This window comes from Propithecus coquereli, unplaced genomic scaffold (genome assembly GCF_000956105.1).
Source record: "Propithecus coquereli isolate 6110/MARCELLA unplaced genomic scaffold, Pcoq_1.0 Scaffold203, whole genome shotgun sequence".
Classification (NCBI taxonomy): Eukaryota; Metazoa; Chordata; class Mammalia; order Primates; family Indriidae; genus Propithecus; species Propithecus coquereli.
This window is the reverse complement of record NW_012145301.1, coordinates 1,614,447-1,627,635: the sequence shown is the minus strand read 5'-3', so window position 1 is coordinate 1,627,635 and position 13,189 is coordinate 1,614,447.

The window sequence follows — 13,189 nt, the reverse complement described above, 5'->3', positions numbered from 1 at the left end:
GGGTGCTGGATTTTGTCAAATGCTTCTTCTGCCTCTATTGAAAGAATCATATGGTCTTTGTTTTTGCTTCCGTTTATGTGGCAAATCACATTTATTGATTCAATGTGATTTGATGCCATGTTGAACCATCATCCTTGCATACCTGGGATGAAGTCCACTTGCTCATGGTGGATTTTTTTTTTTTTTTGATATGCTACTGAATTCAGTTGGTAGTACTTTATTGAGGATTTTTGGATCTATATTCATAAGGGATGTTGGTGTGTAGTTTTCTTTTTTTAATTGTGTCCTTTGCTGGCTTTGGTATCAATGCGATACTGGCTTTGTAGAATGAGTTGGGGAGGATTCCCTCCTTCTTGATATTATGGAATAATTTCTGTATTATGGGTACCACCAGGTCTTCTTTGCAGGTCTGATAGAATTCAGTGGTGAATCCATCTGGTCCAGCCCTTTCTTTTCCCCTCAGAATATTACAGGGGCACAAACGTTTTGGTTATATGAATTACTTTTGCCAGTTTGAGTCAAAGTTATGTGTGTCCATCATCCAGATAGTGTGCACTGTATCCATTAGGTGTGAATTTACCCATCCCTTCCTCCCTCCTCCCACCTACTTGATTTCCAATGACTTTTACTGCGATATGTGCACATGAGTATTCATCTATAAGTTTCAATTTAGTAGTGAGTACATCCAGGGCTTTTTTTTGTTGGGATGATTTTTATTACTGTTTCAATCTCACTGTTTGTTATTTGTCTGTCAGGAGTTCTGTTTCTTCCTGGCTGAATCCTGGGAGGTTGTGTGTTTCCAGGAACTTGTCCATTTTCTCTATGTTCCCTAGTTTATTCACGCGGAGATTTATATAGTATTCATGGATGATGTTTTGTATTTCTGCAGTATCAGTTGTAATGTCACCATTGTCATTTCTGATTGAGCTTATCTGGAGTCCTTTCTCTTCTGCTCTTGGTTAGTCTAGCGAGAGGTTTGTCAATTTTGTTTACCTTTTCAAAGAACCAGCTTTTAGTTGGTTTAACGTGAAGCAGCTGCAATGCCTTTTCGGATATTTTTAGAGGTGTGAAAACCCTAACTATCACCTTAGGCTTTGCTGAATAGTTCCCTACAATTGATCTGTGTCTGACATCAGATTGGTGATAAAAAAAATAATCGGGAATGGATTATTAGTTATTCTGGGACAGAATAGGTCTGTGAAAATTTTTCAGAAAACATCTAAATACTTTAACACCTTGCCTGCCACACCTTGGCCCTTTTAACTCAATAAATGTATTCTTGAGGTCTCAAAACCAAATAATAATAAGCAAAATGTCTTCTGGCACACAGTGCAGTTTTCACATAAGATCGATTAACAAGGTAGAGCACCTGGTCCAGGCCAACCTCTTACAGACATGGAAGATTTTGCTTTTGCTTTTTTTTTTCCAGAGATAGATTTGTGAAAATTGTTTAGAAAATGTCTAAAAACCTTAACATTGTCCATATTTCTGCATTGCAAATACAGTGCAGTATATACAAGGCAAAATACAACTTGTTTCATCATTTGGTTGTGGCATTCCTCCCAATGTAAAGGATGTTCATATTATATGTGAATAATTAGAATCAACTGTTATGATATCAACTCAGGAAAAATAAAGAATTCAGGAAAAAGGAGGACTTTACAGCATTTTTTTCAATTTATTTTCTAAACCTCAGAATAAGTAACTTTGCTTCCTGTAAGACATTCTATAAATATTTTGTCTTTTTGGTCCTTTATGGTATTAAACTCTTTTAGTCTTCAGATAATTTTTGCTAGAAATAATAAATAAAGGAATAAATATTGGGTTGGAAGTACTTTTTATTTAAAGGCTTTATAGATTCAGAAATTCCATATTGGTAAATATATCATGTTACTATTTATTGTACCTAAGGCTGTTTGTTGGGTATTGAATCTCTTAAAACTTCATTGAAATTTCTCTTTAAATGTGTTGTTATTGCTCTGATTAACAATGTCTGCCTGGAAACTTAGAAATTAAAATTTATATTTAATTTGATCACTTATTTTCAAATTGTTCATTTCAAGCATTCAATTAAATGCATGGTAATGTTAAAAATTAATACAGCTCTGTGCATGTCTTTGGAGTATTTAACAAAGGCTTAGCAAGAAGTTTTTATGTACAAAACGCTGTGTTAAGTCTATAGGATAGAAAACAATAGAATGTGGAACATAAGTCTTATCCTCAAGGAACTTGGAGTCCAATGCAGATCATTAGGCAGGGCAGGAAGGAAGGGACAGAGGGAGGATGAGAGGAAGGAAATACAATCTTTAAAATAGGTATAAAGTGACCTGGGCCTAGGAAAAAGAAAGCAACTTCATGGGTGCAATCTACTGGGTTCTAGTGCCAGCAGGAATACATTTAATAGCCAATACTTCACTCAACTCGTGACAGAAGGAAAAGAAAATTTGGTGTAAAATTGGGGACCTTCTTCTTTTAACTATGCATAAATATAAATTTAATGGAACCATTACAATTTTCTGGATTCCAACTACGGTAGTATATTTATTCAGATAAAAGCTCAGCTGCTGTTACAAAGATCTGAAATAGCAGACGCTTAAACAAGAGAGATGTTTATTGCCCACTCATGTAAAAGTGCAAGTTGGTAGTGCAAGGCGAGTGTGGCAGCTCCACGATTACAGGGGCCTGGGCTCCCTCCCTTTATTGCTCTGGCTCCCAAGGTGGCTGCTCCAGATCCTAACATCAGGTGTGCATTCCAACTGGCAAAAAGGGGGGAAGGGACAAGGGGAGCTCCTTATCTTTAAGGCCACAGCCTCTTGGAGGATACACATATCGTTTCCTCTCATATCCACTGGCCAAAATTAGGTCATAAAGCAAGAGAAACTGAAAAATGTAACCTTAGCCTAGCTAAAACCATGTTCCCAGCTAAAACTGGTGTTATAGAGTAAGAAGGGGAGATTGCGTATGAGCATCACTAGCTCTCTCTGCCATGTGTAGTAACCATGTCACAATCCCCTATTGCAGAACCCAGTTATGTAGGAGGAAAGAATTTCTATTGCAAAACATAGATTAGAAATGCATCTTGGACGATTTCAACAATGGCAGAAAGATTTCTCACCTTGTCAAGTGCTACTCATTTGCAGCTAAAAACTAGCACCTTATGCTAAGCTAGTCAGAGCCAAATATAATTAATCTGATTAAGCTTGTCACTAAAATATCAAGACGAATGTTCTTGAAACATGGCCCTTTCTCTCTTTGCTTTTTTCCCCTTGTCCGGTTTATTTACAATAAAAAAGTAGGTTAAGGGATGAAGTTGCAGAAACTGATCCTTAGGACTGTTACTGTATATATCACACGACTGATAACCAAATGCTGGAGAGAAAAACATGTCTGAATTGTGTGAGTATAGACTGCCCTAGCTTGGATCACATTTAATAATTAATTACAGTGTACTGTTCATGCTGGTTTGAGAGTCTGTATAAAAGCAACACTGGCAAGTCTGGTTACCTCACTCTGCAAGGAGCTTTATTGCTCTAGTTCCAGTGCTGTGACTTGTACCTGATGCTTCTCCAAATCAGAAAAACTGAATTTTCATTTTCATTTTTCCTGGTAACCTGTCTCTAAGAAAATGATTTGCCAGAGTAGTTTTTAAAATGCACGAAAAGAACGATGCTATCACATGCATTTCTTTATACAATAGACCAACAGATAAGTTGATTTTTTTGAAAATCAGAATCTCTTTTACAGTCATTGGGCAAACTTGACATTTAATAGAATTTGATAATCCGTTTTGTATAGAGTATGACTCATTTGCCGAGCAAAAGTAAATCATCTAACTATTTCTAATTTATAACTCTGGGTTTTCACGTGACAGATCTGCATAGAGCTAACCTGCAAAGGAAATTATAGCACACAACTGCTCTTATAACAATAGACCAGACAGTCATAAACACACAGAGATGAGAGAAACATTGTCTAAATGTCTGATTCTCTCACTTTGCAAAGGAGTAAACAGAAGTCCACAAGGTAGAACAATCCCTACACACACCCACCCAGCTAATAGCCAGAGTCGGAAGCCTCCAACTGCCAGAGAAGTGCACTTTCTGTGGCTTGATGCTCAGGACAACATAAGATTTTTAAACAAAATAAACACAGGTATCCTTGTGTACAGTGTATGCTCAATAAGGACCCAGGCTGAGATAACCTGAAGCTTACAAGGGCTGCCTGGAAAGTATCCAGCCATGTAACCATTCTCGTTATACTTACAATGGCTGGATACCTTCCGGACAGCCCTCATTTATACATCAAATGTGTAACTCTCATGGAGGATAAGTTGGTGGTCAGCAACTAACAAGACAGGAGATTTAAGAAACCCTTCTCAGCTTTCTCTTTGCTTCCCTGAACTTTTCCTACTTTGGGTAGCTTGCCCTATTTTACAAGCTTGTGTTTTCTTAAGATCAGTGATCTAACTTTTTGAAATTTTATATAACTGATCCTTAAACTCTTGAATGCTATTGAGCTGCATTCAGGATGCAGTAAAATTAGGTTAAAAATGCTAATAATTATACTCAAAATGATAGCTTATATTCCTTTAATCATTTGTTCTTTGCTAAATATATTACATAGGTTATTTCATTCCATCCTCACATTGATCCCATTAGGTATGTAATATTATATGTTCCCATTTTACAGTTGTGGAAACTGAGGCACAGTGTGGATAAATAATTCACCTCAGATTATGCAGCTAATAAGTAGTCGAGTTATGATTTAAACCCAGGTTGTGACTTTATTCAGTACACTATATTGGCTAACATAGACAAAGAATTATATTATTAATAATATGTCTCATAACTGTATGTACATAAGATGGTGTGGCATAATGAAATGTCTTGAGGTCAGAAGGATTATGGTCTTTTTCTATTTTACCTTAGTCCCTTGGGTTGAGCTAATTACACTTCTAAGTTTTTGGTACTTTCTCTCTTTGGACCCATGCTAGGCTTCCACATGTACATGCAAATACTTCCTTTAAACCAGAAGCTACCCACCATACCTATATATAATACTATGTATGATTTTAAGGAATTACTAAAAGATATGATTGCTTGATTAAACAAATAATACATGTTGAACATTGAACCACTGTTGGAGGATACTGGCCTTGCCCAGATAACAATTGTCATATTTCTACTACAGAGATATTCATGGCTCCCTTTGTGCAAAACAGGCCAGGCTTTAATATTTCACTGCAAGTAACAGGAAAAAATTACATGCAGCAATCACTGCCTTTTTTCTTTTGGCATTTTGACAGCGGGACGGATATGCCCTATAATCAAAGGAAAACACAAACCAGTCATCTCCTAGCAACTCACTGAAGATCACTCCCAGGGAATAATTTATGTGGCTGAGTGTGAGTGCATTTTACTTCTAAGTTTGAGGCCAGCAGAGCTCCCAGACTAGCCATTAACTCTTTTCAGTACACTGCAAATACAGTGAACCTGTTTTAGATGACATTGCAGGAAGAAAGAGCCACTAAAATGCCCTAAGCGCTAGCAGTTTTATGTGAAAGACATTGAAAAGTTTTATCATCTTTTTTTTTGTTGTTAAAAATCTAATTGCAATTAAACGTCACTAGTAATCAAAATCATCTTGTTACTCTGCTGTTTCCCTTTGCCGAAGGCTGTTTCCTACCTCTTCCCTATAAAGGGACATCTGTCACACAGGGCGGGACTGCTCACAGCATCCTCCCTTCCCTGATGTGTTCTCCCAGTGGGCTCCGATCCACCCCTGCAGTCTGGCGTGCTGGTGAGACCAACCAGTCAAAACTGGCTCCTACTCAACCCCAGGCGGCGGCTGCTCTCAGAGCCTCCATGCACCAAGTGAAGGTGCAATCCACACAGATTTTACTCTGCCATCTGTGTAGGAAAGAAAGAAATGTGACTCTGGAAGAATTAATTTCATCTCCTCAAACCCAGAGTTAGTACACTCCTTTAGAAAACAATTTTATACATAAGAGAAAACCTGACCAGAGAATTCATTTGAATGAATGACCAAGGCAAGAAAGGGACCTATATCTGAAATGATTCAACCACCTGTCACATGGACCAACACCAAGGGAACAGTCACAGTTTAATAGCAGCAGGAGTAACACTTTTGGCACTAGGTGCCAGACCCGCTTCTAAGGGCTTTACGTTTATTAATCCATTGGGTCCTTCAGCAACCCTAGGAGGCTGGCACCACTGTTATCTCTATTTCTAGAGGAGGAAACTCGGTCAGGTTCAGAGATAAAAGTAATTTTCTGAAGTTATCCATCTGGATACGGTAGAATGGGCTTTTCACAAAGTTGGCTCGGCCCCAACGCCTATGCTCTGGATGATGCACTAGCAGTTGGCACTATGATATTCCTCGCCCATCTCTTTCTGGAAACTGAAGGCAGCAGGTGATGCTACAGTTCTTAAAAATAGCTCATAATCTGGATCATAAACCTTTGTTATGAAATACTTTTTCTACAAAATCTTCTGATGATATAGAAACTGTGTCTGTTTCTATTTATCATGAAGAGGAAGAGGACTGCTTTCTTTTAGGTCTCTTACTGTATGGTTTTCTACAGAAAAGGATCTTTGCTCTGATCAGGCTAAAGAAATGCAATGGACTGCAGGTTTGCTCAGTGCTCTCCAGTGTTAGCATCATGGGACATGGTACAGTGAGGATCACTGTTAAGAGTAGCCTTCTTTTAAAAATATTCTGTTACACATTCCAGCAACATTTGGTAAGCAGTTAGTATTTATTATTTATCTATTGAACATTTGGTATTTTTCACTCTTTATTTATGGTCTCTGTCTTTAAGCCATTTGTAATCAAGGGACAGAAACATGAATGAAGCTGTCGCTCGTGCATACTTCTAAAGGGCTTAGATTCTGTCTACATTGTTGGTCTGTTATCTTTTAAATTATTGAGCTCCTCCAGAAATTTTCTACTCACTACATAAAATAGCTTTAAATCTATTTTTATCAAAAAATTTTTCAAAGCTCAATGGAAGATGTTTTAATCCTGGTAAGTTAGGAAAGATTAGAGTTGATTTTATCAATGCCTTTTCTGATTTTAAAATTTTGGTCATGTTTTTCTTCAGCTTTAAGTATTCTAGGCTAAATTAAATGTTTTATTTTTAAGCTAAGAAGTTATTTTATCTTATTTTGCCTCTGTCCCTGTGACATTAAATGCCTTCCCCCAACTTTGTTATCTCCTTCTTTGAGTGCAGGAGTATTTCTTGTAGAGAAAAGCTATTAATTACTGGAGACTAAATTAATATTAAAATAGAAAAAATTTTGTTATGTCATCCCTTTTTTGCCTTATTGCCTGGGATAATCCCATCTTATGCCTGTTATGTCAGCATAAATACTGATGACATTCACTTTTACTCTTAACATCACCTCTCAGTCTAGACAAATTATCTAGTCATGCTATCCAAAAGCCAAATAAAGCTAACGATTAAGTAAAGTAAATATGTTCTTCTTTGCAAACAAATTCAGGTACATTTACTAAAAAAATTTTGATATTTCCTAAAACCTGTCATTAGAAATGACACTGATTTTTTTTAACGAAATGATTTACAAGACTTTAACTTGTAGCCCCAAAACACAATTCCTTATCTCTTCATAGAATCATGTATTCTGAAGAAGACTTAAGTGAAACTTTAAAATGATTTGAGATATTCGGCTGGCAAGACTGTATTACTTATTTGCTGTTGCAAAGCACGTTTCTGCACAAATTTTAGGCTACAAGTTTTGTGTGCTGATGAGGTAGAAAAACGCCTAAACCATATTTAAATTAAGATATGTAAACATAGTATTTGTGCAATCTGCCATTATTCTATTTGATGCCAGCTTAGTGTATTTTTGAAACTCAAGTATAAACCTGGGATAGACCAAGAATAGGGTCAGAGGGCTAGCCGGGGGGTGGAGGGAAGGTATGTTTTGAGGATCACTGCAAGACATTGCCCAAAAATATCCTATACTCCAGCCCGCTGACTTCTTCCAGTATTCAAAATATTCCTTTAGAGAGAAATTGAAAAAAAAAACCTGTTAAAATGCAAATGTGTTATTTTGATAAGGCAATATCTCATCACTCGTAATTTAACAAAACCCAAGGAAATTAAATGTAAGCTAGAAAATAAACCATATATCCAATTAAATAATGAAGGTTGTTATCACCAGGAAAGTAATTTTTTCATTATACTTAAGGATAGGCGGTGCTACTCCATCCCATGTATAGAATTGAAAATTAAGATTGAGAGCAGCGGTGGTGATTCCAAACTTGACAGAATTGCTTCAGCCTTATTTGGAATCAGTGCCCATGATCAGAGTCCAAAGCTGGATCATGACATTTGTCTAGTGTCACATAAGACACCAAAGGCAAATAAAGGTTCTCAGTATGAAGAACATATGACAATATTGATTTATGTAATGCTGCTATATAGTGATGGTGGGGACCTAATAAATAAAAATGATTGCCGTTTCTGTTGACCAAATTATAAAGCACTGACTTGTTCTACTCTCTTTGACTTTCTCTTGCAACCTCGTCCACAACAGTGACATTTCTACCGTTGTCCACATGGTAAAGCTGACCACCTCTTTGCATATTCTAGGGGAAAAAGAAATAATTGATTTCAGCAATTGGTAATGCTCATCCCTTCCCCTAACGACCGTGCGTAGAGCTGCCCTAGGCCAGTGCACGGGCCGGACCTCCTTAGAGGCTCCACCCTGTGATTGAATTTCCTGCCTCTGAATCACGTCTCCTGATGAAGTTCCCTCCTCTTCTGAGCTTACATCCTTATGGTGGGAAATAGATAAGATGCAAACATGGAAGACAAGAGGTGATAAGAAGTGGTGTGCACAAAAACTTTTCAGGGGCAAGGGCCGTACTGAGGAGGACATTTTATGTGGGAGGGTTAGAAAGGTTCTTTCTGATGAAGTGGCATTTGAGCGTGACCCTGAAGAACCAAAGGGCAGAGCTGGGGACGGAGAGAGGAAGTGTTCCAGGAAGGGGCAAAGACTGGGACGGTTGTGGGCTTGGCACATCCAGGAAGCAGTGCGGCGGTCAGCGAGCCTGGGACAGCGAGCAAAGAGGGAGAGGAGTAGCAGTGAGGGTCCAGGACATGGAGAACCCCGCGGGCCGGCATAAGGGTGGGAGGTGGGAGGCCCTTGGTGGGTTTTGAACAGGAGAATACGTGATCCCTCACAGGTATTAGAGGCATCGCCCTGAATACTTTGAGAACAGTGGAACGCAGGTGATCTAAGTGAAGGACGAAAGACCAAGCACAAGGCCACTGAAATAGTTAAGACTTAGACCAAGATGTGGGGTCGTAGCAGAGAAGGTGATGAAAGTTGTTTGTGTTCTGGATATATTTTGAAGGTGGAAACAGTAGGATTTTGCTCATGAATGAGGATAATAAGAGGAATTATGAGTCAAATATGATGTCAGTATTTTGGGGCTGGACAACTAAAATGGCGATGCTATTTACAGAGAAACAAAACACCACCGTCAGAGGAGAGGCTGGGTGGTGGGGAGTGCTGAGAGGTCAGGTCCGTGTGCTCGTTGGACTCCAAGTGGGTGTGGTGAGTAGGCAGCTGATATTCCCAGTCTGGCATTCTGAGGAGAGGTCAGAGCGTGAGAAGTACAGTTAGGAATCCTCGAAGCTATAATTTAGGTGAAACAGCCCCTCTTTCAAACAATGCTTATGTTCCTCCGCAATTGCCTCAGGTATGATTGCCTAAACCCCAGCGTATGTCGGAATTTTGATGGGGACGGATGTAGAACAGATTTTGTTGTGACTGAAAATAATGCAAAAAGATGATGGGAAGTGAAAACAGAAAAGAGACAGTTAGATATCAAAGATGTGCTTCACTTGCTCTGCAATTTTTGTGGACGCTTTGACCCTTAGAGCCCATTTGGGTGATGCTGTACAGCAAGAGACCGTGAGATGTGAAACTTTGGTTAAACCTATACATTTCTATAAATTGCTCTAGCTGAACTTGGGAACTAAATATCTGTATTAAAAAGTTGTCTGGTTCTTTTATACAATTACTATCTTGTTTAATTGTAGGAGGCATTGGGTTGGTTATACAATTAGTTCAAATACCTAATTAATAGGATCCTTGTTGTGTTTTGGACATGTTTAGTTGCAATTTCCTGATAGAGCTGTGACTTGGTTTTGCATCTGTGACAGCATATGGTGTTTTCCCGTAAAGCTGGGTTCTCTACGCCCCACCGGGCGCACCTCTGCGCATCCCCTCTGGCCGTGCACCGCTTGCCTCCCGTGCCGCGTGGGCAGTGGGCTGACCTGTGCTCACTTTTGCCATCAGCAGCCACGGCTGATACATGACACGAGCTCTGAAACTGGTACGACAGGAGCTCTCGTTCCTATAGCATGAAAGCAACTGTGTAGCTCACACAGAAAACAAAAACACAAACCATTTCAGTGCTGGCATCTAATGCCCATACTACAAACACAGGCATCGCGTGGGAAGGAAGAACCTAAGTGGTGAAGAGGGGGAAACACATTCAAGTCATCTTGAAAATCTGGGGTCAGTGCAGATCGAATAGAAAACCTGAGCGCTCAGACGCAGTCCATTGATAACAAAACAGTTCCCTTCTGCCTATTTTTTTTTTTTTTTAAATCACAAAAGTAACAAGTTTGAGCACTTTGAACTTGAATAAGTTTGAACACTTTCCTGCCTTTCGGCCACTAACGTGCTGCTATTTTATGCCCAAGAGGAGGAGCAACAAGGCATCCACGGCCTTGTTCTATACGGGAGCACGCTGTATCTTCTCCTTTAGGTTTGAAGATCTCTGAGTTAGGAACGTTTAGTGAAAGCCAAGCTGAAATATTACAGGGGACTTTCAGCCTTGGGAAGAAGAGTTACAGACTTTGGATTAACATAACATAGCTGTCTGGTGCCCTTCATTGTACAAATGAGGAAACTGAGGCCCCAAACTTTGAGTGACTTTGGCTCTCCCCTTAAGGTACTTAAACTAGAAAGGCAATGCACATAAAAGGTTGAGTAATGTCAGAAATGGAAGAGTGTGATCCAATCAGATGAACAGCAATTGTGGCAACCTATGGCAATGACGTGCAGGGGTGTCAGGGAGGGGTGAAGAGGTAGGGAGAGCTTGAACTGAACTTCAAGCAAATGAATGGGGGCTAGATAAGGGACAATAGGATTTTTTTATTATGAAAGGTATTAAAGGGGCACGAAGGTTTATGTTTAAGGAAGAGTAGGTCAATTTTTCCACCCTATTACAGGGATGCATTCTTTTTAATGTAAGTTGTTAAATATAGTATGCAGGCTATGATTTACTTATATGCTATTTTCATTTCATTCAAAAGGTAACAAAAATGCATTTTTAAAGTAACAAAATGCATTACCAACACTTGGAAAATTGGAGGAAAAAAAGTCACCAATAATTATTTCTATCCTACTATGAAAGATTAGTCTTTCTTTGAAATCTACCATTTAATTTCAGCAAAATGTAAGTTCCTTTATTGTAAATTTAGTTGCCTTTTATTAATAAAAAAAAGTTGAAGAGCTCTCTGGTTCACAAGAGCTGAATTGAAATTTTTGACGAAGGAAGAGGGATTCAAGTTTATACAAAATTATCTCTGACATATTTTAAGTATTGATATATATTGAAAATCTATATGGAGAAAGAGAGAGATACATACATACATGGAAATAGATGTAGCTAAAGATTGGAGATCCAGAAATAATATTCTAGTGCATATTTTAAAAGATAGTAGACTACAAAAGCAATGATAAAGATGACTTAAACTGTCTTGAAAACATTTTATTTGTATCTTGGAAAGATGCTCACTTTTCAAATACTGCCTTTTGTGGGGCCTTTCCCCCTTGCCTTAATGGTGTGAAGGTTATCAGAACCACGTTTCTTCCCACTTTCCTTTTTTGTTATTAATAGCATGACCAGGAAGGCTCTGGGACAGGTGAACGATGGAAGCAGGCATGATGCGAGGTGGAAATAATGGATGAGATAATTCGAGGAAAAACTCAAAATACCTAATTAGCCTTATGCCAAGTGTATATGAAGTAATTTACTTTTTATAAAGTTCATTCAGCTAAATAAAATGATTTCATTGTTGAGTGTTCCTGTGATTATAACTAAAATATGACTCATCCATCTGATGGTTCATTCTTCCTCTTGAGACTAAACGTTCAGAATCAGGATTAACCAAAAATTAATGGAGCCACGAAGGGTGGTTCTGACAATGACTTTGATCCTGCAAAGTAAACAAATGCTGTTATGTGCTTTGTATTTTACATGTTCTGTATTTATGTTTTACGTGTGTCTATGAGAATATAGATTCTTGACCAAATTTATTCATCATGGGTCATTATGTAGTATTAATAACATGTGTTAACTTAAGGAAAGACATGCTTAATATGTTTGCCACGAGTCCATCCATTTTTGAAGATGCTGCGTTTCTGATTAAGGAGGAGATTTGCTCATGATCTAAGAGCATCCCCTCTGCTGGGGGATAAGAGTCCAAGTTAGCTCTGCCTTAAACTCATTATCTGATTTTGTGAGGGTCACCCAGGGCCCAGATTGTGCCCTTAACACTGAAGCCTAAAGAAGCCTGGGCTCCTTAAAGGGGAGCAAAGTTGGGCCTGGAACATCCTACGATTGGTGATCGAGAATGATGTGCTCAGAGGTGTTTGTAAGAAATTGTGAGAAATATAGAGAACCGCCACCACCGGGTTGTGGGGAGCAAGCATCAGTAACAGCAGTTGTTTCAGTGAAATGAGTTTGAAAAGAGCCTTGTGCCTGTGATAAAAAATAAACAAGGACATTTATATGAACTTTGTTTGAGGGTGGTTATGAAATACATGAGCATTTCCAATATTGCTTATTGCACACTGTTCTATCCCAATTATGATAGTCCTGTGCTCAAATTTTGGTCAATAACCAAGTTATATATTATAAACTGTTGTAATCCTCCATGTTCTTAGATCCAAAAAACACACTGTGGAACACAGCTCTGAAGCCAAGCTGCCTGTATTCTCAAGCTCAACTCGGCTACTTAATAGCTATGTGACCTTGGGGAAGTTTCTTAACTTCCCTGTATTTTAGGGACTTTTTTGGCAGTAAAATAAGATAACAAAAGTATTTACCTTGGCCGGGC